Here is a 24,669-nt window from a genome sequence, read left to right on the forward strand (position 1 = left end):
AGGCTTTGGTGGGAAAAGCATCTGTTGCATTTTCTGCTGAAATGGGTGAAGTGAACCTAAGTGAACCATGCATTAATAGGCATACCTGGCAACAATGTGAGCAGCTGGTTGTCCAAAGGTTACACCACCATCCTTATACTTCTTCGTTCTCTGAGCAGGATCTAAGGTCTGTGCGCTTTTCCTCTTGCTGATCCAAGCTCTGCTATTTTGCAATGTTGTATAAAGAATACCAAAACACAACGATTCTGGAGACCCTAGCTAGTAGGTACTGAATGGCACCTCTGAATGTGTCCTGACACTTGAAGCACATTTTCAGCATGATGGGCTCTTCCATGCATCTGGTGTTGTAATAGCATTCATTGTAGTACAGTTGGACTTCTTACAGTTGTAATGAGCAAAGTTGGAAGCGAGAATATCTTGTCACTTGGCATCATTGTCTGTACATTAAAATCATCACTGCACCATTACTGTAAAATTTCAACTTTTTTTACAGACTATTTCTGCATTGATTTAGCATTTCCTTTACAAGGACAAAGACATTAAGGAATGTGAATTGCTGCAAGATGAAAACATCATAGGATCAACCTGGGAATCTTGCACATGTCAAAAACAGATTCTTTTGTGGTTGCACATTGATAGAATGGAAGCCCTTGAGGTTAATACATATTCCTATGATACATGGGAGGTGTGCTTGGATTTAAGTGTGTTTGCAATTAATGGCATCTGTACCTGGGGTCACAAACTCCTTTTGCACTACTCATGTGTTCACCTCCCTTTCACACAGGAAACTGATGCTCGATTCCTTGGTCTTGGCCTTGCTATCATAAGTTCAAGGCAGAAAATAATAGCTGTCATTTATGCCAGTCAGAGCTTCAAAGCAAATCAGGGATATATGCTGAATTTTCAGTTTGAAGCTCAAAATAAAGACATTTTGATCAGTGCAGAGTTTGAAGGGTTTATGTACAACAGCCTATTTAGCTACTTTCAAATGTCTTTCAAGTTTGGAGTAACAGAAACCTGATGGGCCACTGAACTCAGCTCTGATTCCTGATCAGATATAGATCAGACAAAAGTAACGAACTGCTGATGCCCTTAGTTGGAAACTGACTATGGGAGTGACCCACCACTGCCCGGAAGAGTGGAAGTGGGGTGGCTATGGCTGATATTATGCAGTGCCTCAAGCCAAAGGTTGCATTCAAACCCAGATTCTTTATGACATCCTGGCTAGGACTCAACTAAGTACTACCAATGTTCTTGTGAGTGAGATCCAAACTAAGTCCAGAGAGGTGCAGCCACATGCAGTTTCATCTTTGCCATCCATCTCAAAAGAAGATCTCAGGAACTTTAGCTAGTTGATGATGAATTTGCCAGTACTGGAAAGCCCAATGTCCATCAACCCAACTCCATCCGATTAGGGAACCAAATAGACGAGGAATCTGTTGAGGTGCTGCAAGAGGATCCAGCAGAAGAATGGAATTCTCTATCGGGTGGTTCACCCGATAGGAGAGAGATGAAACAACGCATCCTTCCCTGCAGTCTCGAGCATTAGGTGTCAATGGCGGTTCATGATCAGGCGGAGCACCAAACATTAGAAAAGGCCACGATGCTGACCAGGGAATGGTGTTACTAGTCCAAGATGACTGTTGATATTGTCAGAACTGCCAAAGCTGGGAACCAACTTCATTCTAGCATCGCCCCTAGTTGTCATAGGTCTCTGGTGGTCTTTGCAAAGGATCTTATGGTTCTTGACCCCAGTAGGAACGGGACCAACTTATGGGTACTTATGCATTCTTATGGGTGTCTTCACCAAATTTGCACAGGTTATTTTCACCCATAGCCAAAAGTCCTCACTACAGCCAGAGTGTTATTTACACAATTGATTTATCCATTTCAGTGTCCCTTACCCCGATCCACCGTGAGCAAGGGCACAATTTTAAGAATAAGGTTCTACGGGAACTGTGCAAGGTGTATGGCATTGTCAAGAGCTGCACTACTCTCTACCAACTGGAGGGTAATGCATAATGCAAATGATTCAACTGTACTCTGCATAACCAATTGTGCACCTTGCTTCTTGAGAGCAAATATTAATGCCCTGGAACAGTTGTATGCTGACAATAGTACTCCATTTTCCCTTGCAGGTTACACTCCATGCTATCTCTTCTTGTCTTTCCCATGGATCATCTCCTTAGGCTCACCACATATTCAGACATAGATGATCGAGTTGATTAATAGATTTCTCGGCATCATGCAAGGCTAAACCAAGTGTTTGATATGGCATATGAGAGAACTGAGAAAGAAGTGATATGAAGAAATATGCTGCACCATTCCAAGGCTGACAAGGTGGAACCTCTGAATTGTATAAAAGTATTTCTCAGGAACAGGAATATCAGGCGTCAGAATAAGATATGTGATGTCTCCAATCCTGAATCCAAAAATTCATCAAGCAGCTTGATACAAGAGGCCACATCAATGTTGTAGTACTTGTAGCCGGAAGGCAGCCTCAAAAAATGGTTCACAAAGGAGAATTGCTCAAGGCCAGGAGTCTGATAGATGAATTGGGGTCAAAAGATCATGCAACAGCATTGCTGAACCTGAAATGGTTGCAAGCAGTGGCCTGAATGAAGGGAATTTGGATAGCATTGAGGAATCCTGGAGTGGCCTGTGTTGCAAATCCCTAGGGTGTATCCAGTGTAAGGAGATTTACTCAGGTACTGGAACAGGTTACAGAGATGACTGGCAGTGAGGCTGCAGCTAAAGTGACAAGTGGTGTGGTCATACGAATCTGGGTGACAGGACTGACCTGGACCTCCATGTGGTTGATCCATTCCAAAGCTTGAATTCCATTGAAAGTGCCAGTATGGATGAGGGGCTGAGAAGGTCATCTTGATTAGATGCTGGATACCATTCTAATCTTTAATATCTTCCCCAATCAATGCTGTACAAAAACATTTCTGTCACCAATGGGGGGTTTGAATGTGCTAGCTGTCATAGTTCAATCAAAACTACTGATCACGTGGTTGTTTAGCAAAAAGTCAACATGTGATGTGAATAGTTGTACAGATGGCAACTCTCAAGCAGGGAAGTGTTTAGTGGGACTATGGGCAGAAGATGGTAATGATGGGGGAGAGCATCAAGCATCTTGCACTTGGAAAACAGTGGCAGGATTGGGCAGGGTCAGCATGGATTTACGAAAGGGAAATCATGCTTGACAAATCTGCTGGAATCCCTCATGGATGTACCTAGTAGAGTTGATGAGGCTTATGAATATGGCTTATTTAGACTTCCAGAAGGCTTTTGACAAAGTGCCACATAAGAGATTAGCATTTAAAATTAAAGTGCATGGAATTGGGCTAGTGTTTTGAGATGGCTAGAAAACTGTTTGGCAAGGCGTTCCAAAGACTCTCATCCCTTTGAAGAAATTCGTCCTCATCTCAGTCTTAAATTTGCACTCCTTTATTCTGAGACTATGTCCTCTGACTCTCCCATAAAGGGAAACATCCTCAGCATTTTCCCTGTCAAGCCTCTTAAGAATCCTATAGGTTTCAGTGAGACCACCTCTCATTCTTTCAAATTCCAATGATTAGAGTCCCAACCTGTTTAACCTGTCCTCACAAGATCTTGCATACTGGGGATCAGCTGAGTGAAGCTCCTCTGAACTGTGACCAATGAAAGTAAGCCTGCAGGTACAGCAGGCTGTGAAGAAGGCAAATGCTATGTTGACCTTCATAGCGAGAGGATTCAAGTACAGCATCAGGGATGTCTTGCTGCAGTTATACAGGGCCTTGGTGAGATTACACCTGGAATTTTGTATGTAGTTTTGGTCTCCTTATTTGAGGAAGGATGTTCTTCCCAAGGAGGGAGTGCAGCAAAGGTTCATCAGACTGATTCCTGGGATGGCGAGACTAATGTATGAGGAGAGATAGAGTCAGTTAAGGCTATGGTCACTGGAGTTTAAAAGAATGGGGGTGGGGGATTCCGAATCTTATAGAAAGATATAAAGTTCTAACAGGATGACACAGCGTAGATGCAGGAAGTATATTTCTGATGGGGTAGAGAGAAAGAGACCAGAACCAATGGTCACAATCCAAAGGTATGGGGTATTAGGACTAAGAGGAGGAGAAATTTCTTCATCCAAATAGTGGTGAGCCTTTGGAATTCTCAACCAAATAAAGCAGTTGAGGCCAAATCATTGTACGTTTTCAAGAAGGAGTTAGATATGGCTCTTGGGGCTAAAGTGATCAAAGCATCTTGAGGGGCGGGGGGGAGAAAGGCAGAAACATGTTACTGAGTTGGATGATTCATCATGATCATAATGAATGGTAGAGCAGGCTGAAAGGACCAAATGGTCAACTCCTGCTCCTATTTTCTATGTTTCTGGTTGGATCCTGTGTAATGGATATTGAGTAGTGTCTTTAATAAGCTATGAGGCAGAACCAGATGTGGTGAGGTGTGCAGAAATCAACCAAGGTAAAGCGAGGCTATGTGATTGGCACATGGTAGGAGTTTAGGGCAGCTTAAAGCTCCTGAGAATGGCTGAAGAGCCAGGGAAGATGATCGGGATCCAGTCAGATTGACTGGCAGCATCCCTAAGAAACCTCAGAGAATGAGAGGAGCAGGTCTGCAGCCTGGAGCTGGACAGCAGGACAACCCTGAACATATTGGTGAGTGCAACACTGAGAAGCCAAAGCCCTAAATAACACAGAGATCTGAAGCTTTGATGGTGAATATTCTCAGAGCTACACTTTCCCATGACAGTTATGCAGTTTTGATGTCAGGGGGATAAATTAAGCTTTTTTTAAAAACCTTTGTGCAGATGATGTGCTTAACCTGCATGTTACACCTGCATTTATTTATTGAACATCCTTAGTAATGCCAGCAACCCTCCAATCTTAGGTATGACTACTATATCCAATGTGGACTGAAAGATTGTGATTAATGCCACTGCTATGTCTACCTTTGCTTCCATCAGCAAAACATTTTAGAATGTCTTCTCAATCAATTACTAGCCTATCAAGAATTTCCCTTTCCTCCTCATCATCCATTTCCTTTCTGAAGATAAATAAGCACTAGTTTCATACTTTAGCTATGTCCTCAAATTCTGACAAAATGATTTCTTTTGGTCCACATTTGCCTTTGTAACTGTATCAAAAGAATAAATGCTAAATAAAAACTTAAGTTAGGCAAATCACTGATTCCTGCTGAGTTGAACCCAAGTCATTGAAAGGTGTCAGCAAGGAGAAAACACCAAATCTAGCCACATTTTTCCAACCAAACTTGAATGTTCAATTTGTACCATTGAAGTAGAGAGTAGCAAATGTAGCCCCTTTCTTCAAAAGTGAATAAGCAGGACAAAATTTAAATAAAATGTAAATGTAAATCATGGTCTAACAATTATATGGAACTAATATTTTGATATTAAATTAGTAAAGGTTAGAGATGCACAAATTAATGAAGGGCAGGCAGTTTGGATTTATGAAAAGTGCACCATCAGTGACAAATTTCATAAGAATTGTTTTGAAGAGTGGTCATTTGGATAAGTAAAGCAAATGTAGTCTGCATAATGCTCCAGAAGACATATATCAAAGCTTATGGTATAAGGAAATGTAATAGCGTGAACAGAAAGTTGATTGATGGCAGAAAGCCAAATGCTAGCATAAATAGATGATGCATGGCCTAAAGAAAGAGCAAAAGTCATTTACCCATACACCTGATGTTGGGCCTATTTTTGTTTGTGTTACTTATAAATGATTTAACTAGAAGGAAAAGATACAGGAAACATAATGTTGAATTTTTTTAATGGCATTAGGATTTAGCAAATATTGTGGAGGCTCATTTAAAACTTCAGTAAGTCAGAAAGAACTGCAAGTTAACCAGTATATTTTAATATGGATACATGTGAGGTGAGCCATTATGGAATAAAAAAAAACAAGGAATGGAAATGTACACTCAATGGGAAGAGGAGGAAAAATATGGATAAACTGAAAGATCTAGGGGTTCAAACATGTAATTTAGTTACCCAAGCTGGTAGGACAGGGAGCCAACAATGAGAAATTTCAAATGAATGAGCACCTAACTGCCCCAAGTACACTGTTATCCTCTGTTAGCTATTATCCAGCATGCATATGATTCAATTTTGAGATTATGTACAGTAATGCATTGCCTAGTCATGCACATTTTCTCAAGTGCTGGGGTCAGCTGATTAATGGTACATGGCATTTTCTGGGGTGCTGTCTCCTGCTATTCTTCAACTGGAACATAAAATGACCTACTGTTTCTGATACTGGATGGGATGTTACAACCTTGCTCACCTGGAAACTGTAAAACCCTGCTTGAGGTCAACGGAGCTTCCCATTCTCCGCCCATCACCCGCTCCGATTCACGTGGCAGCGGGGCAGTAAAATTCTGGCCACTACCTTTGAATTAAGGTGGCTGGCTGGGCCTACTCTACTCTGGTTCACCATTAAACTACTTTATTGCATAGCAAAGTGGTGTCAATTTCAGTCAAACCTCGAAGAAATCTTCCTCATCTGCTAGTGGTGGTAACATTGTTGCACCAAAGCTTTGTGATAAGTGAGCCATGATATTGGATAGTTGGAAATTGAGAGATATAACATTAATGAATATAGATTGTTTGCAATACAGTAGAGAACAGAACTATTCCATTGATCATCCCCCTGCCTATTGTCCAATTAGTGCCACACTGCTGTTCTTTTCTCATAGCTCTGCAATTTTTCTCCATTTGTATACATCAGCTTCCCTTTTGAAGTTTATTATTTAACTTGGCTTCACTACCCATTCATTCATTGTATTGCAGATCATTATGACACAGTGTGTTATAAAATTCTAATTAGTTTCATTTCCCAATTATATTAACGTCAACGTTGTTATTTACATAGTACTTTTAATTTATTGAAACCATTACATGGCACTTCACAAGAACATTAAAAGCAAAAATTTGATACCAAGCCACAGATGGCGATATTAGGTCAGATGACCAAAAGCTCTGTCAAAGAGCTACGTCTCAGCAGTGCCACCGCTGGCAGTGGCCATTGTTGAGCCTGCAAAACCAGCGAGAAAGTTCTTCAATTACCTACCCTTGAGGGAAGTAGAATGATGGGGGCCAGTTGATTGGAGATGGTAGGGCAAGGCTAGCAGACTCTGACGATTAGGATGGAGGCATGGTCTGAGGGGGTTGCTGGATCCAATAGCTCATCGCCATGAGTGTGGTCATTGCTACCGGGAAAGGCTTCAGTCTGTCATGGAGTGCCCATACTTGAGAGTCTCCTGCTTTGACAGGTCCTCACAAAGTGGACAAAATTTCCAAGGAGCCAGAAAGTGGTCCTGAATTGGCCACTTAAATGGCTCAAAAAGCCTCTGGTGAGAATTGAGTTCCCAACCTTTTTGCCATTGGTTAAAACAATAAATAAATGGCCCATCTGTGTGCTTGGATGGATATAGAAGATCTTATGGCACTATTTCAAAGAAGATCTGGTAAATCAGCCTGATGCCTTGGCCAATATTTATCATCATTTGTATTAAACACAAAAATAAATTAACAGTCGCGATGGCGTTGCTGTTTGTGGGAATTTACTGTGTGCACATTGGCTGTCACTTTACAACAGTGACCACATTCAGAAAGTACTTCACTGTGCTGTGAAGGGTTTTCAGACATGTGGTGGTCATGAAAAATGCTATATAAATCTTCCTTTCTTATCTCCAAAATGGAATGGTGGCAAAAAGAGCGGCACCCATATACCTTGCCATTTTTGCCAGCTTCCTGCCATCTAGCCTGTGAAACCATAGAATCCCTACAGTACAAAGGAGGCCATTCGGCCCATCAGGTCTGCACCATCTCTCACAAAGAACATCTTATCCAAGCCCACCACCCCCTGCTCTATCCCTGTAACCACAAGCATTGATCATAGCTAATCCAATTAATCTACACATCTTTAGACTGTGAGAGGAAACCAGAGCACCTGTTGGAAATCTGCATAAACACAGGGAGAACATGCAACCTCCATACAGTCAGCTAAGGCTGGAACTGAACCTGGGTCCCTGGTACTATGAGGCAGCAGTTCTAACTACTTGTCACCCTAAGGGTCTGAAAAAATCTGACTCTTGTGTGAATATATTATCTGATTGTTGGCAGGTTATTTAACCATATTGGAAGAACTTATCACCCCACTAAGGAACATTTTACAACTGAAATCTGATTTGGCTCTAACTAGAGTATTTCACCCAGTACAGGTCACCATACTTTAGCTGCAAGGTTAGGCTGGAGAAGCTGGGATTCTCATTGGAGCAAAGAAAGTTGCAGGATAATCTGGTGGACATGTAGAAAACTATGACAGATTTAGATAAGGTAGACAAAAAAAGATTTGATAGATTTATTATTGTCATGTATTAGTATACAGTGAAAAGTATTGTTCTTTTGGGGGAATGAAGTAGAAATGGTCGAGACCTTCATGCTTTTAGGTGTCCAGATCACCAACAACGCAAAGGGGGGTGCCGAGTCCCAGGAGTTTGGAGATACATTTCGTAGGAATAACGATGTTGAAGGCTGAGCTGTAGTCAATAAATAGAAGTCTGACATGGGTGTCTTTGTTATCTAGGTGTTCCAGGGTTGAGTGCAGGGCCAGGGAGATGGCATCCGCTGTGGACTTGTTGCAATGGATCCAAGCAATCTGGGAGGCACAGAATGGGGAAGGACATTAAAATTCTGAGATAAGTGGGGCAAATCAATCCCTAATGTTGTGGGATGAGGATATTTCTTGCCCTGAAAGGATGCTAGAAGAAGTAGTTCTGATCACAAGCATTCATGGGGAAAACAGGAAATTTCCTCTCATGAAGATCAAATTAATTTTAAGACAGGTGAAGTAACTGCAGGATTGGCAGAGAAATTACCTATTGTGGGGGTTCTGGTTATTTTGGGAAATGATTTGGCAGGATCACAGATAGTGGGGATTCCCACTGTAGTTGAACAGCCAATCTAGTTAAAGTCCTTACAAAAAGAATTTCCTGAAATGTTCCCAGATTGTGAAGCAATGAGAGCACAAGCACACAAACTTAAAGAACAATCAGAATTGAAAGAGGATGAAGCAAATGAAATTAGTTTATCGGATAGTTTTTCATAAATTGACTGCAGAGAGAACAAGTCAAGATAGAGATACAGATGTGTTTACTTCAAACATTGCAAAAATATTCCAAATTACACCAAATTTATCTAACAGCCTATTCAACACTGAACGCTATTATGTCGACGATAAGGTCCTGATGAGAAAGAGACTACCGCAAATGAGCGCAAATGACACATGAGCAGAAGAAAATCAGATTTTCCAACTCCTGAATAGAAAAGGGATTCTAAGAATAATTCATGAGATACCACATGGATAAGGAAAACAGTAGCCAATAGAAAAGCACAGGTTAAAAGTTTTGCAGGAGGAGAGAAAGTACTTGTTATATTACCAATACCTGGAAAGCCAAAGCCAAATTTAGTGGGCTTTATCGAATTGAAAAGAAGCTGAGTGATGTGAATTATTTGATTTACACACCAGACAGATGTAAATTGCAAAGAGTATGTCACATCAACATGATTAAAAAATATTGGCAGAGAGATGATGAGGACAAAAGTGAGGACTTAGTAATCATGAAACAGGAAGATGATGAGGAGGAGTTAAATTCAGAGTGGAATTCTGATAGTCAAATTCAATTGGCTAATAAGGAAATCCTGGACAATGTAGACAACTGGTTAATTTATCTCCGGCCTACTGCCTGAACCGAGTGCAGATGGGCGTAGGGTTGATAAGATTAAGGAAGTGAATGGGTGGCTCAGGGATTGGTGTGGGAGGAATGGGTTTGAATTTATGGGGCATTGGCATCAGTATTGGGGTAGGTGGGACCTGTTCAGGTGGGATGGGGTTGGTCTGAACCGTGCTGGGACCAGAGTCCTGGCTAATCGTGTAAATAGGACTGTAGTTAGGGCTTTAAACTAACTGGGGGGGGGGGGGGAGGGTGTGAGGGTAGGTGACATTACGAGGTCGAAAGTAAAGGAGAGGGTGCAGGTAAGGGGGGAGGCCAAGGATGTACCAATAATAAAAGGAGTAGGAGGCGTGAGTATGGTTGGTGGCATTCTGGCAAATAGGGTACAGGTGAAGGCTGGGATGAAGGCACTTTATCTGAATGCACGAAGCATTCGGAATAAAGTGGATGAGCTGGTGGCGCAGATCAGCACAAATGGATATGATCTGGTGGCCATTACAGAGACGTGGCTGCAAGGTGACAGGGACTGGGAGCTGAATGTTCAAGGGTATCAAGTGTTTAGGAAGGATAGGAAGGAGGAAAAAGGGGGGGGGGGTGCGTAGCTCTGCTGATTAAGGATAGCATCAGGGTGGTAGTAAGGGATGATATAGGAACCAAAGAGCAGAACGTGGAATCGTTGTGGGTGGAGATTAGGAACAGCAAAGGGAGGAAGATGCTGGTGGGTGTCGTTTATAGGCCCCCGAATAATGATCTGGAGGTAGGGCGGGCTGTTAACGCACAAATAAATGTGGTGTGCAGGAATGGAACGGCGGTAAATATGGGGGATTTCAATCTACATATTGATTGGTCGACCCATGTTGGACGCGGTGGGCTTGAGGAGTTGTTCTTGGAATGCTGCCGGGATAGTTTCCTCGAACAGTGTGTGTTGGAGCCGACGAGGGAGCGAGCTATCTTGGATCTGGTGTTATGTAATGAGGCGGGTAGAATTAGGGACCTTGTGGTGAAGGATCCTCTTGGGAAGAGTGATCATTGTATGGTGGAGTTTTTGATGCAGATGGAGGAGGAGAAAGTGGGCTCCCGGACATGTGTCCTTTGTTTGAACAGAGGGGAGTAAGGTAGGATGGGAGAGGAATTGGCGAATGTTGGTTGGGGGAGTATGTTGGAAGGTAGGTCTGCTGAGGAACAGTGGAGGATCTTTAAGGAGATCTTTCTTGGTGCTCAGCAGAAATTTATTCTGATGGTTAAAAAGGATCAGAGGAGGAGAGGTAAGAACATAAGAACATAAGAACATAAGAAATAGGAGCAGGAGTAGGCCATCTAGCCCTTCGAGCCTGCCCCGCCATTCAATAAGATCATGGCTGATCTGTCGTGGCTCAGTTCCACTTTCCCGCCCTCTCCCCATAACCCTTAATCCCCTCTCTTATCAAGAACCCATCAACCCGCTTTTTAAAAATATTTAGCGAGGCAGCCTCCACCACTTCAACGGGCAGAGAATTCCAGAGATTCACCATCCTTTGAGTGAAGAAGTTCCTCCTCAACTCCGTTCTAAACCGCCTCCCCTTTATCTTGAGGCTGTGCCCCCTAGTCCTACTGTCTTTTTTGAGCGGGAAGAGTCTCTCCACCTCTATCCTATCCATCCCATTCATCATCTTATACGTCTCAATGAGATCTCCCCTCATTCTTCTAAACTCTAACGAGTACAAGCCTAGTTTATTCAGCCTCTCCTCATAGCTCAACCCCCTCAACTCCGGTATCAGCCTAGTAAACCTCCTCTGCACTCCCTCCAGGGCCAAAATATCCTTGCGCAGGTGCGGCGCCCAAAACTGCACACAGTACTCCAGCTGCGGCCTCACCAATGCCCTATACAGCTGCAGCAAGACCTCCCTACTTTTATATTCAATCCCCGTGGATAACGAAGGAGGTGAAGGAAAGTGTTAAATTAAAAGCGGATGCGTTTAGAGTAGCTAAGAGTAGTGGGCGAGAAAAGGATTGGGAGAGGTTTAAATGTCAACAAAGAATGACAAAGAAATTGATAAAGAAGGGTAGGATAAACTATGAAGCTGGGCTAGCACTTAATATAAAAAAGGATAGCAAGAATTTTTATAAATGCATAAAAAGGAAGAGGCTGGCTAGGGTGAACGTTGGACCCTTAGAGGATGAGAGGGGGGACTTAGTGGTAGGGGATGGGGAAATGGCTGAGGCCCTGAATAATTTTTTTGTTTCGGTCTTCACGGAGGAGGACGTGAGTAATTTGCCGGGTGTTAGCGATGGAAAGATGGTAGGAGTGGAGGGCCTGAATGACATTATTGTTACTAGAGAGGCGGTGCTCGACAGACTGGAGGGACTGATTGTGGACAAGTCCCCAGGACCGGATGGAATGCATCCAAGGGTTCTGAAGGAAATGGCGGAGGTGATAGTGGATGCCTTGGTGATTATTTTCCAAACGTCACTGGATTCCGGGGAAGTGCTGGAAGATTGGAAAACGGCTAATGTTACGCCGTTGTTTAAGAAGGGTGGCAGGCAAAAGGCAGGGAATTATAGGCCGGTTAGTTTAACGTCTGTTGTAGGTAAAATGTTAGAATCCGTGATCAAGGAGAAAATAACGAGGCATCTTGAGGAGAATTGTTTGGTAGACGACGCAGCACGGTTTCGTTAAGGGGAAGTCATGTCTGACAACTTATTGGAGTTCTATGAGGATGTGTCTAGTGCGGTGGATAGAGGAGAGCCGGTGGATGTGGTCTTTCTTGATTTTCAGAAGGCGTTTGACAAGGAGCCTCACAAGAGGTTATTGCAGAAGGTCAGGGGGCATGGAGTTGGGGGTAGGGTGTTAGCGTGGATAGAGGATTGGCTGTCAAATAGGAGGCAGAGAGTGGGGGTCAATGGGTGCTATTCGGATTGGCGGTTGGTGACTAGTGGAGTGCCCCAGGGGTCGGTGCTGGGGCCTCAGCTATTCACCATTTATATAGATGATCTGGAGGAGGGAACCGAGTGTATGGTGTCGAAATTTGCTGATGACACCAAGATTGGTGGAACGGCAAGTTGTGTGGAGGGTGTGGAGAGTCTGCAGAAGGATCTAGATAGGCTGGGCGAATGGGCCAGGAACTGGCAAATGGAATTTAATGTTGGCAAATGTGAGGTTGTCCACTTTGGTAGGAATAATGGTAGGAAGGACTATTATTTACGTGGTGAAAAACTGCAGCATGCGACGGTGCAGAGGGACCTCGGGGTCCTTGTGCATAAGTCGCAAAAACCCAGCCTGCAGGTGCAGCAGGTGGTCAGGAGGGCAAGTGGGATGCTGGCCTTCATAGCGAGGGGGATTGAATATAAAAGTAGGGAGGTCTTGCTGCGGCTGTATGGGGCACTGGTGAGGCTGCAGCTGGAGTACCGTGTGCAGTTTTGGTCGCCGCACTTACGCAAAGATATTTTGGCCTTGGAGGGAGTGCAGAGGAGGTTTACTAGGCTGATTCCGGAGTTGAGGGGATTGAGCTGTGAGGAGAGGCTGAATAAACTAGGCTTGTACTCGTTAGAGTTTAGAAGAATGAGGGGAGATCTCATTGAGACGTATAAGATGTTGAATGGGATGGATAGGATAGAGGTGGAGAGGCTCTTCCCGCTCAGAAAGGACAGTAGGACTAGAGGGCACAGCCTCAGGTTAAAGGGGGGGGCGGTTTAGAACGGAGTTGAGGAGGAACTTCTTCACTCAAAGGGTGGTGAATCTCTGGAATTCTCTGCCCGTTGAAGTGGTGGAGGCTCCCTCGCTCAATATTTTTAAGACGTGGGTTGATAGGTTTTTGATAGGCAAGGGGATTAAGGGTTATGGGGAGAGGGCGGGAATGTGGAACTGAGCCACGACAGATCAGCCATGATCTTATTGAATGGCGGGGCAGGCTCGAGGGGCTAGATGGCCTACTCCTGCTCCTATTTCTTATGTTCTTATTATGTTCTTATCAGTCAGACCAGAATGAGATGAAGCTGAAAGAGCCACTGTAGTCACATAAGGCTATTGGTGAAAACAAACTGGGTAGAACAAGGATAACCTAGAGGACAATGGAGATTTCTACATTTTTAATACCTAATGGATTCTCTCTGTTCAAGGTGGTGCCTTTTAGCATGAAAAATGTATCTGGACATTTCAAAGATTTACAAATGAGATGGTTCAACATTGAATCACTGTGCAATGTATATTGACGATTGTGTAGTGTTCAACCAGAATTGGGAGAATCATCTAACACACCTGAAGGAACTTTTTAAGTGTTTGAAAATGGCTAGACTTGAGATTGGCAAAGAACAACTTCGCCAAGGCTCAAATTACATATTTGGGACATATTGTGAGACATGGGCAAACGGTACCACAGGATGCGAAGGTGTAGGCCATTTGGAATTTCCCCATCATGGAAGGAGATTCTGAGGTTCTTAGTAATCAGTCAATTTCATTGCAGATTTGTGCCAAAGTTCAGCAGTGTTGCATATTCACTCACCGAGCTACTGAAAAATGAACAAACTGTTTAAATGGATAGAGAACTGTAAAGTAGCATTTAGTCATTTACAAACTGTCTTAATCACTACCCCGGTGCTAGCTTCGCTAAACTATAAGGAACAGCTAAAATTGGGTATTGATGCCAGCATCATTGGTATGGGGAACCATTTTGTTGCAAGAGGATGACTAGGGAATAAAAAAAACTATGGGATATTTTTCCAAAACACTAAACAGTCATCAGAAAAAATGCACCATTGAAAAAGTATTGGCATTACAACACTTTGAAATTTACATTGTCTCAGTAGGAAAGACAGTTATGTATATAGGTCATAATCCATTAAGGTTCCTAGAAAGATTTCAAGACCACAACACTAGACTACTTCATTAGAGTCAATTATTGAAACTACTTAATTTTTTTAAAATTTCATGTTGCTGGATGAGAAAATGTGAAAGCAGATGGCCAACAAGAGGATAAGAGACTGTTGAGTATGCATGTAAGTTTACTGGAGTTTATTGTTCTGTTAAAGCATGCTAAATATTTTACTAATAGCATTAAGTTAAACAGAGTCCTATGCAAAATGAAAACATCTTTTAAAATGTAGACACTTCATTATCTTTGGGGGGGGGGGGTGATATGTCACAAAATGGTAGGATGTTATTAAAATGAATGTGACGGTTGGGGTTTGTTTTGACAGTTGATGGCTTGCTGCAAGGGTGCATGCATGGAAGGTCATGACACACTTACACTCTTCTCAGACCAGTTTGGAACCGCTGGTCTGGATTACGGATGATCAGGCTATTCCCATGGATATACAAAGGCTCCACACTCCCCTCATTCACGTTAAACATATTGTAAGATTGCTGCTCTACCTGCTGAGCTTTCCAGGTGATGCTTAGCTGACTGAGGCTTTTTCTAATTTGAATTTCCCTGCTCAGCCTTCGACATGCTTTTAGCGCCCCTGGTCTTCTTAGCTAAATGACCCTTTTTGGTGCAATAGTGACAAACAACGTCCATAAATTTGCAATGATTCACACAGTGTCCCTCCATATCTGAAACATTCCACTGCTTTCACCATTTTGTTTGCAGCCTCTTTCTTTAATTGATGAACTGCACCCACTTTGTATTGTCATTGGCTTTTTAAGTATGTTTTGCATTGCTGGAAGTCATTTCTAGAGAAATTTCTAGAGCTTTCTTGAAAATCAGTGTGGCTTCTCCCAATAAGCGCCGCTGAATACTGTCCTCAGTAGTGCCAGAGATTAATCTATCCAGAGCATGTCCTCCACTACTGCTCCAAACTCAATGTTCAGAAAGCTTCCGTAATTCAGCAACAAAGTTAGCTACAGACTGTCATGCCTTACGAAAATAACAATGGAACTTGAACTGCTGGACCATTACTGAGGGTTTAGGATTGTGGTGATTCTGAATGTGTGCAACTCAATCCGCAAATGGGATGTCCCTGAATTTCCGTGGTGTTACTAAATTCCTCACCGGTTTGTAAGTCTTTAGGTCTTTGCCCTACACGCACTCAGGAGAATTTAGCACTTTTTAGCTTCATCTCCAATTCCATTTGACAAGAAGCATTCCCATCTTTCCACATATTCAATCCAATCCCTGTTCTCTTCCACAAAGTAAAAAGTCTGACAATGCCAGGTTTAAGTCCAACCGATTTATTTGATAGTAAACTCACAAGCTTTCGAGTTTTCCCTCTTCTTCAGGTGAATGGAGAGTTCTGGCCTCCGACAGATCATATAAAGCACAGACAGTTTACAGACTGCTCCCTAGACTGGGTACAAATACGAGAGGTCATGATTTAAGGGTGAGGGGGGAGAGGTATAATTTGGATGTGAGAAGAAGGTTCTTTACGCAGAGAGTTGTGGGGGTATGGAACGCGCTACCGAGTAGGGTGGTGGAGGCAGAAACGTTGGACTCGTTTAAGGTTCAGTTAGACAGACACATGAGTGAAACGAGGATGGAGGGTTATAGTAGGGGCTATTAAATAAGGTCAGAACCTCGGGAGACACCGGAAATGCAGACTTGTAAGTTAACGTTTTTGTCTTTTTATTCCGCAGGTGGAGGTCCACCTCGTTGTCAAACGAGGGGCATGCACACGGTGGGTCGTGCGTGGGCTGCTCTTGGAGGTTCCGGGAGTGGCCTAGTACTTCGTGTCGGTGCGTGTGCTTGATCCTGGACCGGTAGACGGGCGCCGCAACAGCTCGGTGACTAGCACTGCTGGCTGTGCAGATACATGGATTTGGGCCTGTGTCTGTGGGAGTTTGTGCATTCTCCCTGTGGTTGCGTGGGTTTCCTCCGGGCGCTCTGGTTTCCTCCCACACCCCAAAGATGTGCTCTTAGGCTGATTGGTTTACCAAATTGACACTATTCTCCCCTGAATCTGGCTAAGTTAGGGGTTCCATTCGTAGACACGCAGAGTAGAATAGGTGTAGGGTGATGCGGCGGCGCGGGCTCGTTGGGCCGAAGGGCCTGTTTCCCGTGCTGGGTTGTTCTTTGTTCTTGTTCTTTGTATCACTGATTAGAATGCGAATCTTTACACCTAACCTGCTGTTCAAGTCCTAAAGTGGCCGACAATGTGAGTGGAAGGACCACTGACCACAGGTTAAAGAGATGTGTATTGTCTCCAGACAGTACAGTAAGTGAGGTTTTGCAAACCCAGGCAAGTCACGGGGGTTACAGATAGTGTGACATGTACCCAAGATCCCTGTTGAGACCGTCCTCATGTGTGCGGAACTTGGCTATCAGTCTCTGCTCAGCGACTCTGCGCTGTCGTGTGTCGTGAAGGCCACCTTGGAGAACGCTTACCCGAAGGTCAGAGGCTGAATGCCCGTGACCACTGAAGTGTTTGCCAACAGGAAGGGAACAGTCTTGCCTGGTGATTGTCGACCGATGTTCATGCATCAACAACGCTACGACAACGGATGAATGAACATCGCTCGACAATCACCAGGCAAGACTGTTCCCTGCCTGTTGGCGAACACTTCAGTGGTCACGGGCATTCAGCCTCTGACCTTCGGGTACGCGTTCTCCAAGGCGGCCTTCACGACACATGTCAGCGCAGAGTCGCTGAGCAGAGTCTGATAGCCAAGTTCCGCACACATGAGGACGGTCTCAACAGGGATCTTGGGTTCATGTCGCACTATCTGTAACCCCTGTGACTTGCCTGGGTTTGCAAAACCTCACTTACTGTACTGTCTGGAGACAATACACATCTCTTTAACCTGTGATCAGTGCTCCTTCCACTCACATTGTTGGCCACTTTAGGACGTGAACAGCAGGTTAGGTGTAAAGATTCACATTCTAATCAGTAATCTGTAAACTGTCTGTGCTTTATATGCTCTGTCTGAGGCCAGAACTCTCCATTCACCTGAAGAAGAGGGAAACCTCGAAAGCTTGTGAGTTTACTATCAAATAAATCGGTTGGACTTAAACCTGGTGTTGTCAGACTTTTTACTGTGTTTACCCCAGTCCAACGCTGGCATATCCACATCATGACTACTCTTCCACAAACTCACTAATAGTCCCAAACATGGGTGCTGCTAACTTGTTTTTCATCAATAAACTCACAAACCTACTGGTCAGAGTGTTTGACCACTACACATGTTGCAAACTAGCTACTCACTGTGCAAATCTTCATGTCTACATTCTGAACCTTGAATTTTCTTTTTCCTCTTATTTTGCTGTTTTCTCTGAATCGCCAAAAAGATGTGGTAACTTGGCCATGGAAAGGTAGACAAACACATTATGGTTAAATCTTCTGATAAAAGTACTGAAGTATAGTAAAGCATGGACTCAACTGGAGGCAACTAGTTACCCAGGTCCCTCGTGGTAAATGCACAAAGTAGACATGTCCCCTCCAAAAATAGTACTGTTAAATCTAGACCTTAGTTGTCCAGAGAACTATTAAACAGAAAAAAAAAGTGCACAATAGGCACAAAGAGCTAAGCACTGTAGATGGCCTAGATAAGAACATAAGAACATAAGAAATAGGAGCAGGAGTAGGCCATCTAGCCCTTCAAGCCTGCCCTGCCATTCAATAAGATCATGGCTGATCTGAAGTGGCTCAGTTCCACTTTCCCGCTTTCTCCCCATAACCCTGAATCCCCTTGCCTACCAAAAACCTATCTACCCGCATCTTAAATATATTTAGCGAAGTAGCCTCCACCACTTCAACGCGCAGAGAATTCCAGAGATTCACCACCCTTTGAGTGAAGAAGTTCCTCCTCAACTCAGTTCTAAACTGCACCCCCCTTTTTCGCAAATAAGGGGACCAAAACTGTACACAGTACTCTAGTTGCGGTCTCAGCAGTGCCTTGTACTGTTGCAGCAAGACCTCCCTGCTTTTATATTCTATCCGCCTCGTGATAAAGGCCAGCATTCCATTTGCCTTCTTGATCACCTGCTGCACTTGCAGACTGAGCTTTTGCGATTCGTGCACAAAGACCCCCAGGTCCTTCTGCACAGTAGCATGCTGCAACTTTTCACCATTTAAATAATATTCCATCCTACTATTATTTCTTCCAAAGTGGATAACCTCACATTTGCTAACATTATACTCCATCTGCCAGGTCCTCGCCCATTCACTCAGCCTATCCAAATCTCTCTGTATACTTTCCGTGTCCTCGACGCAATTCGATTTTCCACTTATCTTCGTGTCATCAGCAAATTTTGTTACCCTACACTCAGCCCCCTCCTCACGATTGTCTATGTATGTGGTAAACAGTTGAGGCCCCAGCACCGATCCCTGCAGCACACCACTAGTCACCAACTGCCAACCAGAAAAGCACCCATTTATTCCAACTCTCTGCTTCCTGTTAGAAAGCCAATCCTCAATCCACGCTAACACTTCACCCCCAACTCCGTGTACCGTAACCTTCTGCAGCAACCTTTTGTGAGGCACCTTATCGAACGCCTTCTGGAAATCTAAAAACACCACATCCACCGGTTCCCCTCTGTTTGCCGCACTAGTCACATCTTCATAAAAATCCAGTAAATTCGTTAAACACAACATCCCCTTCTTGAATCCATGCTGCATCTGCTTGATCGAACCGTTCTTTTCTAGGTGTCCTGCTATTTCTTTTTTAATGATGGATTCTAGCATTTTCCCAACTATGGACGTTAAGCTAACCGGCCTGTAGATACCCGCCTTTTGTCTGCTACCTTTTTTAAACAGCAGCGTAACAGTAGCTGTTTTCCAATCCACCAGCACTTCCCCAGAGTCCAGTGAATTTTGATAAATAACTACTAATGCATCGGCTATTACATCTGCCATTTCTTTCAGAACCCTGGGATGCATTCCATCCGGTCCTGGGAACTTGTCTACCTTCAGTCCCATTAGTCTAACAAGCACTACCTCTCCAGTAACAGTAATTGTATTAAGGACCTCATCTCCTACCTACCCTCTACCTTCAATATTCGGTAAGTTATTTATGTCCTCCACCATGAAGACAGACACAAAAAACTTATTTAAAGTCTCAGCCATTTCCTCGTTTCCCACCATTAAATCCCCCCTCTCGTCCTCCAAGGGTCCAACATTCACTCTAGCCACTCTCTTTATATATTTGTAAAAATTTTTACTATCATTTTTTAAATTTAGAGCTAGTTTAGTTTCATACTCTATCTTTCCTTTCTTTATCACTTTCTTAGTCATTCTTTGTTGTTTTTTAAATCTTTCCCAATCTTCTAATTCCCCATTATTTTTAGCCGCTCTGTATGCATCGGTTTCTAATTTAATACTCTCCTTTACTTCCTTCAATATCCACTGCTGGTTATCTCTTTTCTTACAGTCCTTCTTTATCACTGGAATCTATTTTTGCTGAGTACCGACAAAGATCTCCTTAAAAATCCTCCACTATTCCTCAGCTGTCCTACCAACCAGTCTGCGCCCCCAGTCTACATTAGCCAATTCCGCCCTCATTTAATCATACTTCCCTCTGTTCAAGCAGAGGACACTGGTTTGGGACCTTTCTCACCCTCCATCTGTATCAGAAATTTAACCATATTGTGGTCATTCATCCCAAGAGGATCCCTCACAAGAAGATCCCTAATTCTACCTGCCTCATTACACAGTACCAGACCTAAGATAACTCGCTCCCTTGTAGGTTCTGTAACATACTGTTCAAGGAAACTATCCTGACAGCATTCTAAGAACTCTTCTTCAAGTCCACCGCATCTGACTTGAGTCAACCAATCAATATGTCGAGACATGGTGCCTACATACGCCACCTAATTAACCCCATCTCCAACATCCCGTGGCCTTCCAGCCATCAGGCTTTCAATCTCCCCCATTGTCCCTGTAGGAGAAGATGTCCCATAATAAGAGGAAGCGGGAGAAGATGGGAGGTGGGGACCCTGAGCTCATCTCCTCACTCAGTTTCAGAAGCATGCCAGGGAAGCCAAGGACTGCACCACAGTAGTAAGGAGAACTGCTTAAATACTTGTCCCTCCTTGCACCGAACCAGGTGTTTTGTTTTGTAGGAAACAACCCCGATGAGGCATGGCCACCAGGAGTCAGCATTCCCCACTGTCCCTGCAGCGACCCAGTCAATAGGAGGGAAGGTCTGAGGAACCCTCAAAGGAATGCCCCAAAGAAACCTCCAAAGAAAGCACCTGCCAGTTGACACATACATCACATGCACGATCCACAGCTTGGATACGGTCACCTTGACCGGACATGTAAGAGATGAGGCTTTTGGGGCACTTTCAAGAGAGCACCACACAGCCACAGTTGTAAATCAGGTGAAGGCAGGAAGGTCCAAGGGCTTGAGTAGACAGAGGTCTTCTGGAGACAGCTGACCCCCAGCCAGATGCAGGCTGCTAGGATCAGTTCTCCTGAAGCTGCTTTAGATACAGAAGCAAAACCAAGGATTGCAGGAGGGACTATCAGCAATGCTCCACCAATTGCAAAGCTGTTTGGAGAAGGCCCACAACCTTCAGTCGCAGGAGGTCTGCTGGCATTGCATAACATTCAGGCCAACACTGCAAGGCTGGCAATCGCAGTGGGGAGCATGGAGGAGGAAATGGTAACCATGGGGAGCAGGAAGTGGTAGCAATGGGTGGCAGAGTTCAAGGCAAGGCCAAGTCTCAAAGCACCATGACTGAGGGCCTCAGGAGCATGCTGAAGGCACAGCTGTGGGCTTTGAGAGCTTAGCCCAGTCCCAGAAGGCACTATGAAAGGCTCCAGAGCTTGCCCCAATCTCACAGGGCTACTGCTGAGGAGCTTCAGAGCATGGCCCAGACTCAGAGGTATATCCATGAGGGGATCCAGAGCATAGCACAGCCTCAGAGGGCTATTGCTGAGGAAATCCAGAACTGGGTCCAGACTCAAAAGCCATCGCTGAGGCCTCACAAACCGTGGTGCAGATGCAGTTGAACCTCCAGGATTGGCAGAGTCAGGTGATGCCTGGACCTCACTCTAGCTTCCCCACCATCTCACAGAGTGTCCCAGCGGCCCATGGACACCTCAGGGGAGGAGAAAGTGCCCTGCTGGGGCCTTCCACCCAGGAGACCCCAGCTGTCCTAGTCCTTCTGAATTCCCCTTCTTCCTGACTGTGGTGCAACTCCCAAGCAGCAGGTTAATCAGGATGGCATGGCTACACCCATGACAACTGAAAGTTGGCCAGGGACCTGCAGGTCCTGGACGCCCAGGGGATGCCCAAGGGCATCACAGGCCATGGGGCGCAGAACACAACTGACCAACTCCAATGTGCATTCTGGGGAAGCACCTAGATGTAGCAGTAAGCAGAAGATTAAAAAGTTGTAGGATACCAAGAGGATATAGATAAATGCATACACTAGTTAGGAATTTGGCAATTGTCAATCTAAAAATTCACTAATAAATGTTATTGCACCCTATAGCTATGACTAATTGTGACCTGTCTCCCACAGGGAAGGCCGCACCCCAACCTTATGCATTGACTCAGATTGTCGTTCTGCACCTGGAGGCCCTTGCCCACCTTGTCTGCCATCTCCAGCTCGCAGCACCTGCGCCAGATCCCTGAATGCTGTGGTACTCAGTGCTCATCCAAAAACACCTTTAGGGTCATGAGGTCACTGGCCCCCACCACTGACGAGGTCTCAGCAGTCTGAGTTCGTCTGCTCCAGCCCCTACCAGGCTTCCAAACAGTCCAAGCATGGGGGCTGTGCAGGCCCACAGTGACATTCCCAGTACCCACTGGACTCTAGGACCTGCCATCCCCATCATCACTCCCACCATCCACGGGGCATTTGACTGCATGGTGGTGCTCCCGACCCTCACTTAGACTGGACCGGGCACCAGTTAGAGTCAGACAACAAGTTGGAATCAGACGTGTTGCACAAGGGCAACATTCCAGTTTGTAGCATAGCAAGTCGTTATCACTCTCCTGCCTGGACCAGTAACTCACTAACATGGCCAACCCGGGCCCATCACCCTGGTGTAATGTCAATGGGACCCATGGAAAAATCGTGGTACACCACACCTGCTAGTCAGAGAACATTGCATTAATGAGGGCCTCCCTCACTGTCCTGCCCTGCCTGACCCTTGCAGCCGCCTCTCTTCCATCCTCCATCTCCTCATCATCCTCCATTTCCTGCTCCTCAACAGCATCGGCCCAGTCCTTCTCCTCCAGGATATCTTCCCGCTGCTCCATTAAGTTGTGGAATGCACAGCAGATCACCATGATGTGGGAGATCCTCGGGGCAGGTCACAATTAGTTACAGCCAGCACTATTGGCTCAAATGCAACATTTGTTACAGCTCCATATTCTGGAGCAATAAAGTGCACATACTTCTGTTCCTCTCCACATATTTTCACATGGTTGTTAATGTATCAGGTGCGACAGACCTAATATTTATCACACCATTATGCTAGATTCATATTTGTCCTGTTTGGGGAAGGTGGGGCAGAGAAGAAAGGAGGGAAAGGGACAGAGACAGTCCATAATGTGATTCAACCCATACCTCTCACTATTGCCCAGTAACCTGTGTCCCCATGAGCCTGAACACTGGCAATGCAACACCATCCCATGCCATGAGCCTGATTAATGGGCTGTCAACCTTGCCATGGTGGGCATGTAGAGCCTAAGGATGGCTGTGAGGAGATCTCCATTGAAAACCCTTGAAGCATTGACCTGCATGCATCCACCTTGAAAGTCTGGTGCAGTGACTTCCTGGAATGACTTCCAGGCCAAGCCAACAATGGAGAAGCACTCATGGCTTTCGTATGACTGGTTGCCATTTTAGGAAGTGCTGCTGAATCTATGCAGTATGAAGAGCTGGACAGCTGCCAGGCCTGTTAGTGGGGCCTGCAATGGAATGTCTGCAATAAACCACTGAGCATGTCCAGCAGACAGCTGGCCGGGCAACCAGAGCATTATTAGTGGAGTTGGGACTTGATTTCATATGTAACCCCTTGGCAGTCATTCAATGGGCAGGGGGAATGTACAGAACTTGAGTCTCAAGACAGCAGTGACCTCTGACCCCAGACCGCAACGAGCTCCCCCCAACTCCTGCGCCTTTGCAAGCCCTCCATCCCATCCTGCACTATGGCAGCAGCTGAGGCCCCTGCCAGGGACTGATGCTCAGTGGTACCCCCTACTCGCTCCCATTCACTGCTACTGTGCTTGAGCCACACTCTTAAAGAGCAGTAGTGATTCACGCCAGCATGAGGAGGAGGGGGGAAGCAGCTGTGATAATGATAATGATAGTGAAAATCCAGTCAAATTCACGCAGATGGCACTAGTCAAAAGGCTCCAGGAAGAAAGCAAACTTACGCACTGGGCACAAATTGGATTTTTTCCTTGCATGATACCTTTCCAGATCGCTACATTCGATGATCGATGACCACAGTGAGGTAGTAAAATTGTGCACTGTATTTCCCAACGGTGTTTCTCATAACTAAGATAAAAGCAAACAAATGTTCAATTTGTAAGAAATGTGAACACGATTCCAATATTCAGATCCCATACCAGACCTTATTACTTTTGACTTAACATAGTGCCACATTGGTCCCATAGCCCATTTTATTTTGTGAACTATTATTATATTACTATTGTTATATTACCAATTTCCATGATTGTACTTATACAAGTTTGATCTGGGATTAAGTTAGGTGTATTTACCATTATTGTTTCGTGAATTATAAGAGCCACAAACTGAAGCTTCACACAGGATCCTTCAAAATAATTTGCCAATCATTAATTTCCAGTACTAAACATGGCCGTTCTGAATAGGAATTTCATTGTTGGCAATTGTTCAAAACAAACAGAGGATTCTACAGCACATCTGCAGCAAATAAATCCTGCAGAGTCAAAAGAGGAAGGGTGGGTGATGTTGGACAAAGTCTGTCTCCAGTTACTGAACAAGTCAGAAGTAGCTGGTGAGGTCATTTCCACAAGAAATTTGTCTCATTTGAGCGGTGCCACTTCTCTGAGATTCACCG

At 44.6% G+C, this 24,669-nt stretch overlaps 2 protein-coding genes across 3 annotated transcripts in view; both read left to right on the plus strand.

Annotated features, from left to right (window-relative positions):
* Positions 1-24,669, plus strand: part of LOC145353447 (cysteinyl leukotriene receptor 1-like) — a 176,969-nt gene that overhangs the window by 57,894 nt on the left and 94,406 nt on the right. The window lies entirely within an intron of this gene.
* Positions 1-24,669, plus strand: part of LOC145353448 (cysteinyl leukotriene receptor 2-like) — an 88,274-nt gene that overhangs the window by 35,600 nt on the left and 28,005 nt on the right. The window contains exon 1 of one of the 2 annotated variants that reach the window (XM_080204231.1): positions 17,929-17,978. The exons of the other annotated variant lie outside the window; for it this stretch is intronic. The gene's annotated coding sequence lies outside the window, so the exon portion shown is untranslated. Of the gene's footprint in view, positions 1-17,928; positions 17,979-24,669 lie in introns of those variants that run through there. 2 annotated transcript variants of the gene reach the window in all.

Source organism: Carcharhinus amblyrhynchos, chromosome 15, assembly GCF_965287045.1.
Source record: "Carcharhinus amblyrhynchos chromosome 15, sCarAmb.v2.hapA, whole genome shotgun sequence".
Lineage (NCBI taxonomy): Eukaryota > Metazoa > Chordata > Chondrichthyes > Carcharhiniformes > Carcharhinidae > Carcharhinus > Carcharhinus amblyrhynchos.